Below are 22,787 nucleotides of genomic sequence, written 5' to 3' on the forward strand. Positions count from 1 at the left end.
TCTTAATTGACCAATTGCATTCAATTCTTACAACATGGCATATATTGAGAGGAAATGTTCACCGAGCAAAAACAAAGTAAGTACATTTTATTGTGCTTATATAAGCTGAATTTTAAGATAGCATCAGATTTGCAAACATCAGAGTGCTTTGTTCTTGCTTATTGGGCTTTGATATCCTCAGATGAACTAGATGTGATTTGTTAATTAAGCTTCCATTTGATGAAAGCAGCCGTCAATGGTTTTTAACAAAAGAATGGAAGAAAAAGAGTGAAAAGAGAAGAACATGCATACTGAAGAACTGCTGTAACATCAGCAGTTAAGACAATCTTTTCCCTCATTCCTAGTTACTGGAAATGGTATGTATATTATATTTTTTAAAAAGTGGGGGGAAAGACTGCTCCATCATGAAGTTTACAATGTGCTATACTTTTAAAATCCCCAGGTGGCATCTGAATGACAGAAGTTAAGGATTTCCATCATTTTTCTGCTATATTTTTATGTATCTTTAAGAACAAGAAATCCTATTTAACTTCTCTCTTATGGTACCTTAAAACAAAATACTAATGAAAATGTATATTATGGGAAAGTCTTTTAGAATGAATTAAATTTGTGGATTATTGGTTTTTTTGGTGGATTAGGCTTTATATAGATTTTTGAGTATTTAAACACTCTTAATATGGTACATATTTTATGTTTAAATAATGGCATTATATTGATGTCAGTGATCAGATAGGTCTCTGTGCAAAATCACATCCAGTAATGAAAACTTCTAAGGAAATAATAATAACTTGAAAAACCCCTGAGACAAATGAAAAGTGTTGAGCCACATCAATGAAAAGTAGCATTTGTAAGAGAAATAGAAAGCCAAGCCTAATTACAAACCACTCTACAACAATAAATATAATTTGACAACAGAACTCCATTTTATTTTCATATTTTAAATCATCTGAAACATCCATCTTCAAGTTGACCTAATCTTCTAGAAAGATCTGTATAATTTAATTTAGTCACATGACATTTGTTTGCCCTGAACAATATGCTAATGCCAGAGATATTTTAAGCTGTTCAAATGCCAAAGAGGATCTGACTTCATAATGAACTACCCAATTGTTTCTGTAACATAGAAGCCACAATGCAGTTAGATTACTGTCTGCTGACATTATGAATTTAACATTATGCTTATTATCAGAAATGATTAAAACTATGCAGAAACTATCTGTCTGAGTAATCACGCAGCTGTCAGCACTCTTCAGGCAGGCTACCGATACTAATTCACAATTGATGCCTGAAGGCTCCCCTATGCATATATTTATTATATGGATAGGAATTCAAATTAACAATATCAATGTTCATGGCCTTGTGTTTTCCATCCCTTCCTGCATAGCACATACTTCAGAATGACATTGTTCCTACATCATCGCATAAGCTTTCATTAGGTGTACAGAACAAGGTAGAATTAATTATTTATTGATACTGTAAGTTGATTGATTGATTGATTGATTGCCTCTTATGTTAATTTTGCCTTGCTAAACAGCAGCAAACATATTTAAGCTCCCCTGAAATATTAGTGGGCCTTCCTTCCCTCTAGCATTTTTATGTGCCATGAAGTTGTCTTTAGTGATTATACAAAATGGTTCTTAGGCAAGCACTTTGTAGGCCAACTCCCCCTTTCTGAAAGATGCTGAAGATGAACGATTAAAGAGTGGCTTCACCGATGTAAGATAAATGTTCTTTGAACTGTAAGAAGGGAGTGGAACTGGTTGGAATGCTTTAGAATTACATGCAGGTGAATTGCTCCTTTATGTTTCAGAAGCTATCATTAATGAATACACAGAGTGAAGAACTGGAATTTGTTCTTATTGCCCTACCACAGGCTTTTTTCTACCAAGGCCTTAAGTGAATATACACACATAAAGGCTTGCTTTCTGTGTTGTACAATTGGTACCCTTCTGAATGATTTTATTCTAGTAGTAAAGGATCTAACCATATCATTTTTGTTAAGATCCAGTTCTTAAATACAAAATTGAGTGGTATTTTTTAAAATTTAATTAAATTAATTAACTGAATTTTTTTCCTCCCAAATACTTCTCAAAACTTATTTCCTGTTTCAGCCTAGCCCAAGGACATCTACAGGCAGTAGCCACAGCAGTGGCAGCTCATATTTGTGTAAATTGTTTGTAAATTTTATTCTTTGTTAGCAAGCCAAAAAAATTCTATATATATATATATATATATATATATATATATATATATAGGGACGCGGTGGCTCAGTGGGTTAGGACGCTGAGCTTGTCGATCAGAAGGTCGGCAGTTTGGCGGGTCGAATCCCGAGTGCCGCGTAACAGAGTGAGCGCCTGTTACTCGTCCCAGCTTCTGCCAACCTAGCAGTTCGAAAGCACGTAAAAATGCAAGTAGAAAAATAGGGACCACTCCGATGGGAAGGTAACAGTGTTCCGTGCGCCTTTGGTGTCTAGTCATGCCGGCCACATGACCACGGAGACGTCCTCGGACAAGCACTGGCTCTTCGGCTTTGAAACAGAGATGAGCACCGGCCCCTAGAGTCGGAAACGACTAGCACGCATGTGCGGGGGAACCTTGACCTTTTATATATATATATATATATATATATATATATATATATATATATATATATATATATATATATATATATATATATATATATATATATGTGTATATATATATATGTATATATATATATGTATATATATATATGTATATATATATATATATATATATATATATATATATATATATATATATATATATATATATATATATATATATATATATATATATATATATATATATATATAATTTTATTTTGCTTGCTAGATATGGAATTCTGTTGTGCATAAACGATCATTTATTAATATGTGCCTATATGTATAATGGAAGGGACGTGGTGGCTCAGTGGGTTACGATGCTGAGCTTGTCGATCAGATGGTTGGCAGTTTGGCAGGTTGAATCCTGAGTGCCGCATAACAGAGTGAGCGCCTGTTACTCGTCCCAGCTTCTGCCAACCTAGCAGTTTGAAAGGACGTAAAAATGCAAGTAGAAAAATAGGGACCACTATGGTGGGAAGGTAACAGCCTTTGGCGTCTAGTCATGCCGGCCACATGACCACGGAGACATCCTCGGACAAGCGCTGGCTCTTCGGCTTTGAAACGGAGATGAGCACCGGCCCCTAGAGTTGGAAATGACTAGCACGCATGTGCGGGGGAAACTTTACCTTACCTATATGTATAATAATGTCCAGATGCAAAGATCTCGGCTTACTTGAAAGATCATTCGCAAGAACGTTATATTATGGAGTGGAAAAATGGATTGATTATATCCAGAACAAATATGGGACTAAAAAGTTTCATTTAGCATTTGAATAAGTCTTCCTTTCTTTTTTCTTTTGTTTTTCTTTTTATATGTAATATTAATATTGCTTGTAGTTATCTTATATGAGCAAGAGAGCGATAGATTTAATAGTTTATTGTTGTTAGCATATGGATGTTTATGATTGTTCTTTGTTTTTATACCTTGTACTTAGCTCTGGGAAGTCCGGGGGGGAGGGGGAAATGGGGGGGAGGGACAGGGAGGGTTAGGTAGGGGTGGGGGGAGAGGGGATTGTTAAAGATAAAATGTACTGTAAAACTTTTCAATAAAAAAAAATAATGTCCAGATGTTTCACAGAGTATCATTGCATTTCTTACATCTTGTTTGCTTTAGAAAATAAAATGAGATTATGCTCAAGAGGAGGAGTGCTTAGCCAGCCAAATAGTTCTATAACAATCTTAGCCCTTTTCTCTTGATGAAACTTTCTTCAGTTGTTATATTCTATGTAACTAGATCATCCAACCAAGCATTTCTCTTTCAATGATGTTTTCTGGATGTGGATCATATCTTTTGGTTGTTTCTTGCATACATTTTATGTAGTTGTTCTACCATATTAAGTTCTAAATCTAAACTCCTTAGGGAGTGTATCTTTATGGAAAAAGGTTAGGAACTGAATTTCCAAATGGCTTTGAGACAGAACTGATTGAAAACAGAATTTCTATGAGGGACATGAAGCAAGACTGGTTATGTGGTCTCATAAACACCTCTACTCCAATAAAAAGAAAGTTTTTTTTTTAAAAAAGACCCTCCTTCCTTTGCATAATGGAAGTTCTTAAATATGCCAAGATATCCAATCAAATTGAATAGATGTGGTCTATTTCTACAACATAGAATCTTAATTGGTTGAGTTATCATTGCCATGGAATTTATTTTTCCCCTGGGAACACCTTACTTGCTCCTTTCCCCCCATCTCATCCTATGTGAGGAGTGCACCAGGGATTTTCCTCAAATAAAACTATGTTGTATTTCTGTGCAATGTCATCTTCTCTTCCAGTAGAGTAAACCCAGCTATAACTTCTGAAAAAAGTGCCCTCAAATTTTAGTTATTGACTGTTGAATTTCTCTGGAGTCCACATACAGGTTACTCATGTTTTTCTCAAAGGAAAACCCTACTCTGCAAAATTCCTTCACATCTCATTTTTAGGATGATTAATTGGATTTGTTGTAGGAATCAATGCGTTTAAGTCAAATCACATAAAGTTTTAGTTTGATGAACTTCTCATTATTATTTCCCTTAGGCAATATATCTCTTTTCTTATTCTTTTACTTCAGAAAATTGTTGAACCCTTCTTCATTTAATGCAGAGGTACTAAATAATGTCCTTTAACTATGAATTACAGCATGATCTGTCTCCAAGCACTCATAGTAAAGCAGCTCTCTCTCTCTCTCTCTCTCTCTCTCTCTCTCTCTCTCTCTCTCTCTCTCTCTCTCTCTCTCTCTCTCTCTCTCTCTCTCTGTGTGTGTGTGTGTGTGTGTATGTGTGTGTGTGTGTGTGTATGTGAAGTTAGAGACAAAGGGAGAATATGTTCAGTGGTGGGATTCAAATTTCTGAACAATCAGTTCTCTGTGTGGATGCCACTTCTGGAAGTTCATTCTGGGCCCGGGCAACAAAAAATTAGCTACCAGTTCTGCCGAAGTGATGCAAACTGGCTGAATCCCACCACTGAATATGTTGCTTCCTGGATGGTCAGACAAGTAACTGTAATTGTTAGTAGTAGAACTTGAATAATCACTAACAATATTATAATTGTTGTGTTTATTGCCTTTTACAATACAAAATATATTAGTTGCTCAACAACAACAAAAAGAAGTGTGAGTGGAAATTTTTCCAAAGTTTTGACTCTGGTAAAACAGAATACTATATAGCTATGGATCAGAGATATCATGAATAAAAAAATAATCTTGGTTCTAGTAGGTTCTTTACAGGTTGAAGAGCTGATTTAAGTAGAGAAAGACTTGGTGTGATTTTCCTGTAGTAAATGGTATTACCAGGAATGAAAAGATTGTGGATGCCATTTGAGGAGTCATCACATGTACCTCAGATCTCAAAGTAGAGTGCCAATCAATGCTAGTACCTTCACTCAGTATTAAAATGCTACATATTATATATTATACATTTGGAGTATTTGAGACATTGATACTTCTGACCTGCCTTCTCAATGACTTTGACCCTTTTCAGAATGTTGTTATCATTAATCATGCAGTTACTCTTGTAAATTTTAAGGTGAATTGTTTTATTTCAGAAACTTTTATAATTCCACAACGTTGTTTACCCTAAATTCCTTACAGATAATTCTTGACTTACAACCATTCATTTAGTGACTATTCATAGTTACAATAGCATTGGGGAAAATTAATTACAACCAGTCTTCACACCTATGACCGTCATAACATCCTCATAGCAGGCATTTGACAACAACAATTACAGCATCCTGGAGTCATGCGATCATCAATTGCAACCCTCCAAGTCATTTACTGACTAGGAAAGTCAATGAGGGATGCCGGATTCACTTGACAACCACATGATTTATTTAACTGCGTGATTCATTTAACAGCTGTGGTAAAAAAAGAACATAAAATCAGGCACATCTCATATAACAATTGCCTTGTTTATCAAAGGAAACTTGCATCTCAGCTATAGTCATAAGTCAAGCCCTACCTGTATTTAATACTCTTTTTTCCACTATTTTTTTTCCTTTTGAAAGGTTGAGAGTTATGATAACTTCAAATCTATATTGATTAATTTTATGTGGTCTCCTCTATTGGAAAATTAATTATAAATGAAAATATTGCAAATGTTTTTGAAAGTGTATGGAGGCCAGTTTAACGACTCAGTCCAAATAAGCTTTTAAATTGTCACTGTTGAAATATCTGCAGGCTTTCAAGGGTGAAAAGAAGGCCAGACTGAATGCTTACTATTTTCCATGCAGCTAAATTACTATTCTGGCTGGTAATAAGTTTTTTAAACCTTACATTCAATACTTGTAGTAATAATGCAATACCTTAAATGATGCCATTGAGGTGTAACAATATATAATGTCTCACTTATACGGTCAATAGTAATTAGCTGTCAATGACAGCTATAGTCTGTGAGCTTGATGCAGTACTTCAGCATCCTTCACTAATTTCAGTCATTCATTGTGGCATTGTATAAAAAGTATAATCCAGCACTTGGAGTTCTGAAAATCACTATGCCTACAATTCAAGCACCTTTATTTCTAATAGCTATAATAGCTGGTGATGATAGCCTGAATCTGTTGAAGATAACCCTATTACTAGTAACTGTTTTGCCTAGTTGAAGGAAATACATGGAAATGTTGTTTCTCTACTGTACCCTGTCAGCTATTAGATGGGTAGTAATTAAATTACTGTGCATTCTGCACAGATTTATGCCCCTTTCCATTCTTCCTTCTATTTCAATAAATCTACATCAACATTCACATCAACCTTGAGAGCTATTCAGCATCCACAGTGTATCCACAATTACAAATATTAATATATGTATGGTCCAATGGTAGAACCAGCATCTTAATGCAAATTCCAGGACCTCAGCATAATGATGGGACTTTGTAATTCTGATTCTGGTCTTGTACTGAAAAAATCAATTACTCATAACTCATTGCTTGAATTTAGTAATGAAGGGCAGTTGGAATATTGCCATTCCTACATTGCTGTGAAGCAATGCTACTTCTTGGAATTGGGGGAAGGGGAAATACAAATGATAGCAGTTCCTATTTTCCTGTCCAAAATCTACCTCCTGTAGATAGTTTCAGCAAAATATAAAACTAGAATAGATGGAATAAAATTATAGCCTCATCCTGAATTGCTCTCACTTGTTAAACATCTGATTACAGGATATTTATTCAATTATTCATATGATTTATAGAAGTGCCTATCTCCCAGCAGTGAATCTGGAATGGAGACAAATATTAAAACATCATAACTATGTAAAACCACTGTGACTCCCCAGTTAAAGAATAATCTCTCAAACAAAAGCTACATCACCAAACAAGCCAGGTCTCCAGAGCCTTAATAAAGGTATCAGAGTTGGAGTGCTCATGATTTCTGAAGAGAGGGACTAGTGGAGGTTTGCATAGCTTGTTCTTCAACAGGACAGGCATAAGAAAGGAGACAAAACTCCAAGATCCAACAAAATGGAATTGTTTAATGGAGGAGACTTGGAGCATGCTCTCACTTCTAGATTGGGTGTGGTGGGCATAAACAATGAGGGACAGGACTTCTAAAACCCAGGAAAGGTCCTAGACCTATAGATTTTCATAGGTACCAACCAACTTCTGGAACTGTATCTGTAAATCTTCTGAAGCTTGTGCAGCATGCAGAGCATCGGTGTTATGTAATTGTATCAAAAAGTCTGAAAAACTTCCTGGGTTGTGGCATTCTGGACCACTTGCAACTTTCAAATATTCTTGAAGGCTCTAGAGCAGGGGTGTCAAACTGCCAACCCACGGGCCGGATGCATCCCGATAAACTGCATCCACCCCATTGCTGGCAATGGGGAAAAAGCTCCAATACATCACGTGAACATCACGTGACGTTGCAAGTTTGACATATCTGCTCTAGTGTGTTTTACAGGAAGCAACAAATAGGAAGTAACTAATGTAGGGGTCATCATGAGCAACTCTTTCAGGTTAGTAATGAGCACAATTGCACAAAGCTGTGCAAATGTCATGGTTGCCACTTGCACTTTGAGCAGGAGCATTGTATCCAAGAAAAACTTCAAATTGTAGACCAGCGATGAGTAGGATGGCGTACCCCAAGAAAAAATAAAGATGGACAATTGCCAGTATTGGGAGGCCATAAAACTACAGCATTTAGTCTTGTTTCTTCATACCTATCTTGGAGTATTATCAACTGCAGTCAAAGAAGCTTATTGATTAATAGAAATGTGTCAGAATGGAATATAAAGCACTATTCTTTATTTTTATCTATCATTATTTCCCATCTAGGGTACAAAACAGTATGAAGCTGAGTTTCAAGTTTGCTGATCAGAAGAATCCTCTTGGAAACTTGTAAAATAATGGTTTATTGGAAAAGCTAAGTATATATTCAGCATCCTTGACACTTCCTATACAAAAATGTGCTACAGTAGTGCTTGACTTTGAGGAATGTGAATTCCAGCATGCACCAACTTGATCTGAAGTTCATGAGTTAAAGTGCAGATTAAAACCCACTAAATTTTGCACATGTCTAAGTGTAATATCAGCACAGATCCAAATAGACATAAACATTTTCACTTCTTTCCCCAACATTGGATAATTCCATCAACAATCTACTCATTTAATCTGAAGTACTAATTCATTTATTTTCTTTTAAAAATATGCTATATATATATATATATATATATATATATATATATATATATATATATATATATATATATATATATATATATATATATATATATATATATATATATATATATATATATATATATATATATACCGTATTTTCCGGCGTATAAGACGACCCCCTACTTTTCCTGTTAAATTATAGGGTTTGGGTTATACTCACCGTATAAGACTACCCCTCTTCCAAATAAAAATTAAAAAACATCAGATTTGATTTTAATATGGTAATTTTAATTCAAATGCTTATGACATGCAGGTGCTTAGTAGGAAAACTGTCACTTATAAACATAAGGCTGTTTGTCATCAAACATGTAAACATAAAACAGTGCAAGTGGATTAAACTTTTCCTAATTCACTCTAAAGCTGAAAGGAAGGATAAAGACAATAAACCCATGGGAGCTGCCATGCTATTTGTTTTCTAAGCTGTCAACCAAACTGGAACTGATGATGATAGGAGGAAGATAACAAACAATATAGAGAGAGCAAGTGCCGGGCAAGTCCCTGGCGAGTCAGCAACACCCATCGTAACTCCAAGCTATTTTTACAGGATTTGCTGGCGTGACAGTTTCCCTTTAAAAGCCTTCAAAATCCTCCTCTTCATCATCTGATTTCATTAGTACATCAATGACATCTTGTGATACACTTGTAAGGCAGTCATCGTATGGATCTAATTCCGTATCAGATGGTGTGGTCTCAGCTTTGGCTTCCTCTTCATCTTGCCACAAGCAGTCGTCCTCCATACCATCTAATGAATTTGATATGCCACACTTCTTGAAAGACTTGATTATTGTTTCTGCATTAATATCATTCCACGCTTTTATGACAAACTTGCACAAAACATCCAACTGTGGAGCACGCATGTTTCCTCCTTTTGTGAATGACTTTTCGCCACTAACCATCCACTCATTCCACTGTTCTCGAATGCGATCTTTAAATGACTTATTTAGGCACACATCCAGTGGCTGTACCAACGATGTCAATCCTGCAGGAATAACTGCCGCATCTGTGTTCATTCTTGCCAGCCTTTGCTTGGTGCTGGGAGTTAAATGAGCCCTGAACATATCCCACACCAGTAGACTATGTTTTTGAATAAGTCCACCTGGTCGCCTGCTCCATACATTATCAAGCCATAGCTTCACCCCTTCTTCATCCATCCAGCCTTTTTCATTCACATGTACAAAACAACCAACAGGGAACTTGAGTTTTGGCATTGTTTTTCTTTTAAAAATAATCATTGGTTTCAGTCTGGCACCATCAGCTGTGCATGCTAGTACCACTGTAAAATTGGACTTCTCATGTCCTGTTGTTTTAATTAAAATTGTTTTTTCACCTTTTGGATGGACAGTTTTATTTCCAACCATATCAAAACTCATTGGGGTTTCATCCATATTTCCGATACTACTTAATGCATAGCCATGTTTTTTGCACTGTTGTATTACGTATCGATGGAAACTAATTACTTTGGCATCAAGATCTGTAGGTATTTTTTGTGAAATTTTTGTCTTTTGCCTCAGTACCAGATTATGCCTTTCCAAGAATCTAGTACACCAGGATACAGTGGCCTTAAATCCTTTGCTGTGATCTGGGTTAGATTTGGCCCACTGAAGTGCAAACAAACATATTTTATTTCTTGTCACTATATAACCGCTTTGGCGATGCTCATTCACCATGTTTATTACATGTTTTTCAAGTTCTGGCCAATGTGGAGTGCCTCTTCTTAATGCACACTTACCCCTTGGCATACTCTTTAAGGTTTTTTCATTTGCTTTCCAGTCCCGAACCATCTTTTCTGTTACTCCATATTGTCTTGCAGCAGCACAGTTATTATGTTCTGTGGCAAACTTTACAACTTTAAGTTTAAAACTGGCTTCATATTTCTTTCTTCTTACTGGTGGAGCCATGATGGGGCCTTGACTGTTAGCCAGTTGTATGAACAAGTACAGATACTGGTGCTGTGCTGTACTGTATTCACCACCAAATGTATCTGCTCACCAGACAAGACTACCTTCCCTCAGAATCACCATTCCCAGTATAAAACAACCAGCCAATCACAACAAGCAATGTATTTCCTGCATACAAAATCTGCTTGGATTGGGTGGGTCATCTCTCCCTCCCTGCCTGCCCAGCCCTCCCTGTCTCCAAGAGATCTGAGCTATGCAATGTGTCACAGGAGTGTTTGGGAGTCAATAAGCTGAAGACTTTGAGGAACCCTGCCTTATAGCAAAGGTAAAGAATCCCAGTTTTATAAAGTACCAGTAGCTCTAATGTGCTTCATTGAGAATTCACCCCAGTAGGAGGAGATGCAGATTCTATGCATATTTACGGTACACAGAAGCGAAAGAAATAACTCAATATTTCACTTCCTGGCACACAATCTGCATATTAACAACTCTTTTAGTACCCTTTTTTTATAAGTGCCACGATATTGCTAAAATAAAAGAGGTAAACTTCATGACCCACCCAGCCCATGCATAAAACAGAAATGAAAAGTCTTAAAAAAGTTTTGCGCGGTTAAATAAACGGCATTTGCATATTGTTTCTCCACGGAGCACCGACAAAATTAGCTCGAATTAAGGAACGTGGGGAGCTAAAGAATCGGGCTATAGGGAATGTCTGGCATGACGGGCAACCCTGGGAAACACGAGGACTGTAGTGCAGTGGCGTAGGGTGGGGGGTGCAGGGGGGGGCCGGCCGCACTGGGCGCAACATCTGGGGGGGGCGCGACCGGCGGGCTAGGGCAAGGCTGCTCGCGAGCGAGGGGTATCTGTGCCTGCGCCGACAGAGAAACGTTTCTCTCTCTGGGTGGGGGAAGGCTCGGCGGCTCCCTGGGTCTATATATGCCTCTGTATGCGCATGCCACCTCGCGCTCCCGTGAACGAGAAAGAAAGAACGGCAGCGGCGGCGTCTGCGAGCCTCGCCAGCGGCGGCGTTCCTCGGTGTGGGCGTGCCTGCGTCTTTGGGTGTGAGGCTTTCGGAGAGGCTGCCTTTGGCCCCTGGTACTTGCAGCCGGTGTAAAAGAACAAGTCTGTGAAAGCGGGCGAGAATTCATTTCGCACTGGGCGCAACATCTGGGGGGGCGCGACCGGCGGGCTAGGGCAAGGCTGCTCGCGAGCGAGGGGTATCTGTGCCTGCGCCGACACAGAAACGCTTCTCTCTCCGGGTGGGGGAAGGCTCGGCGGCTCCCTGGGTCTATATACGCCTCTGTATGCGCACACCGCCTCGCGCTCCCGCGAACAAGAAAGAAAGAACGGCAGCGGCGGCGTCTGCGAGCCTCGCCAGCGGCGGCATTCCTCGGTGTGGGCGTGCCTGCGTCTTTGGGTGTGAGGCTTTCGGAGAGGCTGCCTTTGGCCCCTGGTACTTGCAGCTGGTGTAAAAGAACAAGTCTGTGAAAGCGGGCGAGAATTCATTTCTTTTACACTGGCTGCAAGTACCAGGAGCCAAAGGCAGCCTCTCCGAAAGCCTCACACCCAAAGACGCAGGCACGCCCACACCGAGGAACGCCGCCGCTGCCGTTCTTTCTTTCTCGTTCGCGGGAGCGCGAGGCGGCGTGCGCATACAGAGGCGTATATAGACCCAGGGAGCCGCCGAGCCTTCCCCCACCCGGAGAGAGAAGCGTTTCTGTGTCGGCGCAGGCACAGATACCCCTCACTCGCGAGCAGCCTTGCCCTAGCCCGCCGGTCGCGCCCCCCCCAGATGTTGCGCCCAGTGCGAAATGAATTCTCGCCCGCTTTCACAGACTTGTTCTTTTACACCGGCTGCAAGTACCAGGAGCCAAAGGCAGCCTCTCCGAAAGCCTCACACCCAAAGACGCAGGCACGCCCACACCGAGGAACGCCGCCGCTGGCGAGGCTCGCAGACGCCACCGCTGCCGTTCTTTCTTTCTCGTTCGCGGGAGCGCGAGGCAGCGTGCGCATACAGAGGCGTATATAGACCCAAAAGTGCATAGATTTAGACATAATGAAAAGATTATAAAATATGCCTTTTATAAGAAAACAACAGGGATTTTCATTACTTGAAAATATGGCAGAATCATCTGAGGAAAACAGCTATAATCTTGTGATGCTAATTGGTCAAGCTTGTAAGATTTATCTTATCACTCAATCTCCCATCTGTTCTTTAAATATATACTGTGCAAAGAGCTTAAATTATTCTTTTCAACTGAACCAGGCTTAAAGAGTGCAGTCCTTCTGCATAATTTATCCCTGATTAAGAAAAGGTTGTGGCACAATTTAATGATCCAGTATACATAGAAATTTAATTTAATGTTAATTAGATAGGAAGTTGATTGACATAAAAGTTAGACCGTTGCCTTATCTAGTTTACCAATTCTCATCAATGGCTGAAGAATTCTGGGAATGGAAATTCACATATCTACTGTTTAAATAGAAGAAAGTTAATCTATGCTGACTTTCTGTGTTTTTAATAGATATATTTCCTACTCCCATCTAAAGAATACTGGATCAGAGACTTGAAATTTTCACCATGAGAATGACATATTCTTTCATTAACTATAGTACAGTGGTTAAAAGAGATGCTGAGTCTTATTCCAGTATAAATTATGCAAGTAATTGCAGCACTGGTATAATTTCTGCATAGAAATTATGGAAAGTTCATGTGTTATGAAATCTTATAGAAATGGAAAAATATTAAAAATTAATTTAATATATTTTGACCATTTCTCATAAATGGTCCACTGACAGCCTTGTTCAATTAGACTGAACAAGCAAAGGTTATAGCCAATTGTTGAATTGTAATAATTATTTAAGAAAGTATCAAATTTCCTAATCAGGATATAGATTCAGATCATGACTTGAACAGAGTGACTTTTAAATCATCTGAAGATTAAAAAACAGTTTTAAACTAGATATCCACAGCCTATGGTAAAAAAAAATAATCAAGGTATGTTACAAATGCACAACACATAAAAATAGGCCAAACTTTGATTTCAGCATTGCAGCTGCTCTCTTCAATTTTTACCTTTGCTCATGGACACTCTTGCAAATCAGCAAATAAGTATTCATGTCTACCATGGTATAATTCAGTTATTCCATTAAGAACTACAAATACTACTACCATTAAAACTATAACCATTTAAAAATGAACAGTTAATAAAAAAGCAGTAGCATAAGAAAATTATGAAATTTGGTTTTTTCTGCATTTATTGTTAAAGTTGGAGTAAGGGATAATTTCATCTTTCTTAAGCCTGAAGAGTGATTATTGTCCTGGGATCATGGACTTTATTCATGGGTTACACACTGTGATGAGTGTGGCAGCCTTGTGCTATGAGCCAATGTATTATCTTCACCAGCTTCTGACAAGGTTTTTAGACAGAGTCCTTAGAAAGTGGTGGTTCTCATTTCGGGTGGTATATTAACTGAATCTGGAGATACATTTTTTGGATATGTTTTGGCAGAATCATTCAAGGCAGGCCATGCACGGTGGAGAACATTGAACTAAATGAGTTTTATGATGATTTGATGATTAATCTTGACATTTTGAACTGTTGTTTTAATTTAATGCTACTCCAGAAACCACCAGATTTGTCCTGTTTGCGAAGCTAGGACAGACAGAAGTATATTTTAAAAAGTCAAGTGGTGAAAATGATTGGATTCAGACACCTTTTTTATTTTATTTGCCTTCTTTGTGTTTCTCTGAAAGTAAAAAAAAAAAATCTGACCTGTACTCACTGGCAATAAGTGAGAAGTGATCTTCCTGAAGTCTCTTAAAAATATATATTAGCTAAACATTAAACATCAATAAAACAACACATAACATTGCATGACAGACCAAACACCATGAGCAAGATGCTGGAAGGCTTTTTAAATACTCTCTCTCTCTCTCTCTCCCTCCCTCCCTCTCTCTCTCTCTCTCTCTCTCTCTCTCTCTCTCTCTCTCTCTCTCTCTCTCTCTCTCTCTCTCTCTCTCTCTCTCTCTCTCTCTCTCTCCCTCCCTCCCTCTCTCTTTCTCTCTCTCTCTCTCCCTCCTTCCCTCCTTCCCTCCCTCTCCCTCTCTCCCTCTCAGTATTTTTAAAAGCCTCATGACATGGTCGCTGTGGCTTAATAGGCATTCTTGATCTTTTATTTATTTTACACAGAACAGTACAAAATGAATTCCTGAGTATAGCTTTCCTAGAGGGGAAAAAAAAGAACAAAACATACAGAAAAAAGGAACGGTTCCTGAAAAAACAGAGAAACAGGGGAAAAAACAACAGCAAAGAATCACATTAATTCAGGATTTGGCCAGATTTGGCTACATTTATTGTAATTAGCTGCAGGGGACTTATTTTCAAAATTTGTTTAATTGTTGGTTATTGTGCTACTGTATTACTTCCAGTCTTTCATTTCCCCATTTTACTAATGCTAGCATTCTGTTTTAATTGTAATTCACTATTATAAGAAAATATTTACAGAATAGGTCTAGCAAAGACTAAAATTCAATGCAATCTCAGATGGTTTCTATTCAGTCTGACCTGACTTCTGAACTAATCTATTACTTCACACTTCTCTGCAGTCACATTTGAATCCTTAAAATTTGCTCTGAAATACTGGAATGTGTGAAGAACTCCAGAATATAAGGTAATGTCTTTTTTTTCTACATACAGCAGCTTTTTCCTGCATCAATTCACCCAATATAATTATGTTCACTGATAATATACAATAATTACCCCCAATAATTACCCATTTATGATTGTCGTTCTTTTAAAATAAATGAACAAGGAACCTTCCTTGTATATTCTGAAACATTTCTTCTAAAAATGACAACTTTCAAAGAGTGAAAAATGTGCAGGGGTTTGGCCTTGGGGAACTCTAAGCCTGTACTATCCCAGTTAATAAAGGTAAAGGTAAAGGTTCCCCCGCACATGTGTGCTAGTCATTTCTGACTCTAGGGGGTGGTGCTCATCTCCGTTTCAAAGCCGAAGAGCCAGCGTTTGTCCAAGGACATCTCCGTGGTCATGTGGCCGGCATGACTAGACGCCAGAGGTGCACGGAATGCTGTTACCTTCCCACCGTAGTGGTCCCTATTTTTCTACTTGCATTTTTACGTGCTTTCGAACTGCTAGGTTGGCAGAAGCTGGGACGAGTAACAGGCGCTCACTCTGCTATGCGGCACTTGGGATTCGACCCGCCAAACTGCTGATCTTCTGATCGACAAGCTCAGCATCCTAACCCACTGAGCCACTGCGTCCCATCCCAGTTAATAGTTTCACATAAATTGAATTTTGTATTATACAAATTTTATTTAAATAATGGAACCCAGACAACTGGCAAGAAGGTTGAAGTCAATAAAAGGGAGGTTCATGGCTGACAGCTCTCTGAAAGTGCAGCTAATACATGAAAAAAGATAGGATTCAGCCTTTTTTTTTTCAGGATGAAAGAAAAATAGCCTGCGTGGATTTCTTCCCCTTCAGATCATCATTGATATATTTAAGAAGTTTGCTACTATCAGTACATTTTAAGATTTATTTTTTAAAAACAAAATGAGGTAGCTTTTCCCTTTCCAGTTGCACCAACAGTGTTTGCTTACAAATGGAAATCACATAATTATTCTTAGATATTTTTATGGACAGTTGATTAACCTTCCACAGAGATTACAGCAGGCATGCATAAATAAATGCCCCTCCCTTGGGTTGTTCACAAATGTTGGTAGTTCAGTATAATCTCACTTTTAGTTTGTGATAATCAAGACTCATTTGTACTTTGCATAATTTTTGAAGGTCCAGTCTTATAAAGAAAATCTATGTTCCTGAAAAACTGCTAGTGCTCTTTCCCATTTACTTGGGCAGAAAGAAAACCCTTTATTTGAGTAGAGAAAAGAATCTGCCATTTTCCCTAACACCTCTATTTTTCTTTTACTTGGTAATTCACCCATTTTAAGCCAGTGTTTCTCAACCTTGGCAACATTAAGATATGTGGACTTCAATTTTCAGAATTACCCAGCCAACATCCTTTTTATTGAGTGTGTGTGTATCATTATCTGAATAGGCTAATTTATTACGGCAAAGCAGTGCCTGTTTGAGGATTATAAAATTTCTCTTTCACCATGATTGGGTAAGGAAATAGAGAAGCATACATCCTTACTTAATAGAAAGATCCATATTCATTTGAACCATAACACAAATGTTTGATTGAAGTGAGATATTTTGAAAATATTTGGATCTACGGCCAATAAAGTGTTCTAGAAGCTTCTAGAAAAACATCATGACTTTCGATTATTCTAAAATGACCTTTAGAATTTCTTCACCAAATTTGTTTGAAGAAAAGTTCGTTGGACAGGAGAAATATCTGCCAACAATTTCTCAGAGGCAGAATTCACTTTAATGGTGACAAGTAGCACTGCTACTAGAATAGACCAAAGAATCTCCTAATGATGTCTATTCTTGGGATTTAATTAAAGTGTGGGTAAGAAGAAAAATACAGCTTAATGGCTAATTGAGAATGAAAGATTTAATGCTCTTCCAGCCTATAACAAAATGAATGTAGAAATTCCATATTCAACCCATGAACATTTCCACTTTTCAACACATTTCTAAAACAAATTCTTTTTAATTAAGCTGAATGAAAACTGTTAAAAGAAACCATCAAAAGAATTATTCTGCCTGGCACTAGGTAAGCTTTTGTTTATTTCTTATTATGGCTACCTATTATAGACATAATAGGTAGCAGAGGTTCATTAAATTAAATCCAAATCTGGTTGATATGGAAAAAATTGGGAGATGTCCAAATGAAAGCCAGGAAAAGGCCTGTTGTGTGAACGGAACAGAATACAAATCCTTCTGAAAATGTTCAGGAGAGTTAAAAGGATGCAGAGACATAAATACTGGATATACAAATTATACTTGTCCCCATTTTCTTCATGAAAGGAAATCATCATAGAAAATGTTTTTTAATACAAATTGAGATTTAAGTAAAATGAACAAATCTGCAATCAGAGTTTTCTGCTTCTTTTCTCTTTAACCTGAAGGTGGATACAGGATTCTCCATTTAATCTTCCTAATGAGCCCAATTGCTGAGATTATGCCAATTCAAACTGCTACTTTCTGTACAATAGCTGCTTTTTGCACACTTTCTGTATATTCTGTGTAACTACAAATACAGCCATTTTTTGCATACAATCATGGAACAGAATCTCATCTGAAAAGGTACACCATGATGAATTATGTTACAATGCATGAAAAAGCAAAGAACATTACACTGTAAATGGCTGTTGAATGATACAAATATGCAGGGATAAAATTATGAAAGTAATAACCACAGTCATTAAATTAAGCAAAATTAAATTAAATTAGCATTGAGCATTAAAGAGGACCAATTTATTCTCTTTTTGCAGGACACACCTACATCTTCCGAGAATGAATCTGCTAGAAAAACTAACTGGCCTTCTGCTAACATTCATCATGATTTTTCTGCATGGTTGGAATGCAATGAACCGCAACTAAGGGGCACAAATTCTTTTCTCCAGCTAAACAGTTTGACAAATGCTTTTCTCCTGAGAAGAAGGAAGAACATTCTCAGAAGAACCTAGCAATGAAACTGAAAGGTTCAGTCATCATGTCATTTTATAAGGATCATATTTTCATGGGCAAAGGCTTGCCAGGCAGGGAGAGTCACATTGAAACCCTTCAAATAGAATACGAAAATGCCAAACCACTGAAATGGAGATTTGGGGGACATGAAACTGGCAAAGTGATGTATGTAGGAGTCTGATGACACCAGTGATTTTGTACCCTAACCCAGAATGATTTGGCAGAAAGGTAGGCTTCAATGAGAAATTCCAGGCAGGCTAGCCTGTGTCATTCTGCTTTTACCTCTCTCACGTTTACATGTACATATGTCTGTGATATTTTAAGGAATAAGGATTTCTCCTGAGTTTGCAGCATCCATAAAATGGTTTGCATAGTTTTCTTTGCATTTATGCATGGATGTTGTTGCAGAAATTATGGTTGCAAAAGAACTTAGGTGAAATTTGGGCTTACTTCTGCAAGATAGACTACTGGACAATCATCCAAGTATGGATATTACTACTATTGGTTCACTGCTGGCTGGTTTAAAAAGTATTGTGACTAAAAGTCTCTTCGTGAGATTAGAAGAATTTTTTGTGAATTATTGTCTAAACATATCAAGAGGCCATCACGTTTGGGAAACTGATGTACTCTTTTGCTTATCCATTTCAGCAATATCCATTCAGCAAATACTATCTTGCAAAAATAAAGTGAATTAGCAAACCCGTTCTAGACTTAGATACATTTTACAGCCATATCTATAATGTGTTATAGAGTTATGTGTTTTAGAAATTTCTGTGAGAAATTTTTTCAGTCTGAAATCATCAGAAATTGAAGTCAAAATATGGGTAGAATGGAATGAGCCAGTGATAAAATTTATTTTATTTATTTAAATTTAAATTCAATTTAAAATAAAATTAAATGATGTTAATATATTTATTTAAATATTTAAAATACTTCCTTTTGTAATCTTAATTACAAATTCATTACAGATTTTGAGTTTTTGGAGGAATTCAATGAATTATTCCCAAAGCTTTAGAGTGGGGCTTCCCATGACCCAGGATTATTATTTGTGTACCCTGATGATCTGGTCTGAAAAAATAGTTAATACTTATTTCCACTCTTGAGCACATTTAAAAACATACAATAGAGAAATGTATTGCATAGCATAATGTATAGCATAATTACACCAAGCATTTCTTTATTATCAGTATCACTTTTTCCTATTGTACTTTTTTTTTACATACAGATAAAGCTTCTCTCACTGACAGGTTATTCAATTTTCTTGAAAATCAATGGGTATTTGAGGGATATATTAACTGACTTCTTTTGTCTTTCCCTGAGACAGGGTTTTATGAAAAGACTCTAGGGAATTGAAAAGACAAGTCATTTTTAGCTATCAAACTGCATGCATGCAAATGTCAAAACAACAACAACAAAGCAACTTAGATAGAAGATAGGCTAACTTCATGTCTTCAAAATGACCTTAGAAATTGAAACAAAGGAGGTAGAAAGAAGATACCTTTCTCCCAAATGACTTCATCACAGATTTTTCTTTTTGTCACAACACACTGAACTTTTAAATTGTTAGTTCTATTTCTTCTAAAATTCAGTATGTTGTGAGAAGAGGAACAATCCCCAATGAAGGAACTTAAAAGAATTTATGGTGCCTTCTTTCAATCTCTTTTGTTTCAGTTTGCCCAGTCAATTAATTTTAAAGAGTTCCTGGTGAATGTCAATGGAGATTCTCAATTATCCAGGTCATGGTTGTCCCAAAGGTGCTTTTCAAAAGGCAACTGGACTTTTTTGAAATCAAGAAATCAAGAAAATCCAGTTGTTTTTGAAAAGCACTTTTGGACAGTACTAGTGAACTGCCCCATCTCAGTTGATTTGTGAGAGCTGCTTATCATGGAGTTCACTAATCTTTCCCAGGTTTGATATAAAATGCTGAAGTGGTTCCAGAAATCAAAGTTTTCTTTGATGCTATAGTTCTATAATTTCTTGGTTTTTACTGCCACAATTATATCAGGATTAAAAATGGATAAAAAAATTTCCCAAATTTTTATAGAGGCATCAATCTCAATCGCACCGCTATATATTTTTCTTAATAATGTTTGCTCATGCTAAGAAAAAAAGAAAAGAAGAAAAGAAGAAAAGAAAAGAAAAGAAAAGAAAAGAAAAGAAAAGAAAAGAAAAGAAAAGAAAAGAAAAGAAAAGAAAAGAAAAGAAAAGAAAAGAAAAGTAGTGATAGTTCCTGGAGGAAGCGGATTATCTGGACCCCTACCAATTGGGCTTTAGGCCCGGGTATAGCACGAAGACGGCATTGGTCGCACTGGTGAATGATCTCTGGCAGGCTTGGGACAGGGGTTGCTCCTCTGTCCTAGTCCTATTAGACCTCTCAGCGGCTTTTGATACCATCGACCATGGTATCCTGCTGCGACGTCTCAGGGGGTTGGGAGTGGATGGCACTGTTTTACAGTGGTTCTCCTCCTACCTCCTGGGTCATTCACAGTCGGTGTTGGCAGGGGGGCAGAGGTCGGCCTCGAGGCCTCTCGTTTGTGGAGTCCCTCAGGGGTCAGTCCTCTCACCCCTTCTGTTCAACATCTATATGAAGCCGCTGGGTGAGATTATTCATGGTTTTGGGGTGGGGTATCATCAGTATGCTGATGATACCCAGCTTTTTGTTTCCACCCCAGATCAACCCGGTGATGCCCTCACCGTGATGTCCCATTGCCTGGAGGTGGTGAGGGTCTGGATGGGGAGGAACAGGCTTCGTCTAAATCCCGACAAGACCGAGTGGCTGTGCATACCGGCATCTCAGGTTGTCCACTCTGTTCCATCTTTATCTATAGGAGGTGAGGTGTTACCCCCCATAGATAGGGCTCGCAACTTGGGTGTCCTCCTTGACTCACAGCTCAGTTTAGAAGATCATATAGGAGCTGTGACCAGGGGGGCTTTTGCCCTGGTTCACCTGGTGCGCCAGTTGTGGCCCTATTTGGACCGAGATGCCCTACGCACGGTCACTCATGCACTCGTGACCTCTCCGTTAGACTACTGCAATGCTCTCTACATGGGGCTGCCCTTGAATACCACTCAGAGGCTCCAGCTGGTACAGAATGCAGCCGCGCGAGTTTTGATGGGGGTCCCCCGATACTCCCATGTAACACCTCTGCTCCGCGAGCTGCATTGGCTTCCAGTTGTCTTCCGGGTGAGATTCAAGGTGCTGGTGATGACCTATAAAGCCCTAAATGGCATGGGCCCAGATTATTTATGGGAGTACCTTTTGCTGGCGTTAACTTCCCATCGTCCTGTGCGCTCCCACAGAGAGGGCCTCCTCAGGGTGCCGTTGGTCAGGGAATGTCGACTGGCGGCCCCCAGGGGGAGACCATTCTCTCTAGGCACGCCTGCCCTCTGGAACCAGCTTCCTGTTGAGCTCCGGATGGCTCCCGACCTTCGCTCTTTTTGCCTCGACCAGAAGACTTGGCTATTTGAACTTGACGGCCTGGACTGAGGGATTGGGGTTTTAGATTTTAAATTTTAAATTTTAGAACGTGTTTTATTGTTTAGGGCTACTTGGTTTAATTTATTTTAATTTTTGTATATTATGTGTTGTATATAGTGTTTTAATTGCCCTGTACACCGCCCCAAGTCCTTCGGGAGAGGGGTGGTATATAAATCCAAATAATAAATAAATAAATAAATAATAGTTTCCCATATTCATTTGCAGTGAGTAGAAGAATATAAAAGGTTGGTCCAGGTGTCAACTTGTGTGTTGCCTGCCAATGATGTTATGACAGAAATGATTGGTCATTCCTGTCAAAATATGGTAAAGAAAGAGATGAAGTTCATTTCCATCATGCAGACTTACAGGGTCTTCAGACTATCATCCAATCATTGCTAAAGTGGTAAAAAATCTTTACTCAGTTTTCTTGGCACAAAAATGATTGTATGATTGTAGAAGATGCTCTAAATTGGGTAAGGACTTCAAAGATCAGGTCTGCTCTCTAAGAAATAGACAGTATGTTAAATTAATTAATTTGATGCAAATTGCAATCTTATTAATAAAAACAATAAGATTAATTATTTAATAATTAGACTTATGTCATTTTTAAGGTTGGAAGTTGTACCATTCTCTTTCAATGTTTTCGTGACAAAATTAATTAGAATGAAAACAAACTGCATGAAAACATATTCAACAGTACTGGGCTTCTGCTGCTTTCATAGTTAGTTTTGAATGGAAAGGAGTCAGTTGAATAACTTACAGGCCAAAAAAGTAACTTTTTTCTCTGTGCTTTGCTAATACCAGTGAATGTCTGGGTGGAAAGTTAAAGCCATGTTGGGATTTCCTAGAGATTTAGCCTTGAAATATACCTTTAGAATTTATTGACCTCTAAAAACTGTTATCCAAGTATTTATGCATCCTGGTTTCTTGAGCTAAATAAATCTACTCTTTTATCTTAATTTTTGTTCAGCCATTTCTTTCACTCTGAATTAATTTTCTTAAGTTTAAATTT

General features: G+C 37.9%; 1 long non-coding RNA gene across 1 annotated transcript; it reads left to right on the top strand.

Moving 5' to 3' along the window:
* The first annotated feature begins 214 nt into the window (after window positions 1-214).
* Window positions 215-18,862, top strand: LOC308668471. Its single transcript, XR_014026529.1, has 6 exons — window positions 215-356; window positions 1,385-1,450; window positions 15,285-15,349; window positions 17,326-17,380; window positions 17,736-17,913; window positions 18,102-18,862. It is a non-coding gene; the product is annotated as an uncharacterized lncRNA (long non-coding RNA).
* Window positions 18,863-22,787: the final 3,925 nt, after the last annotated feature.

This window comes from Vipera berus (genome assembly GCF_964194415.1).
Source record: "Vipera berus genome assembly, chromosome: 5".
Lineage (NCBI taxonomy): Eukaryota > Metazoa > Chordata > Lepidosauria > Squamata > Viperidae > Vipera > Vipera berus.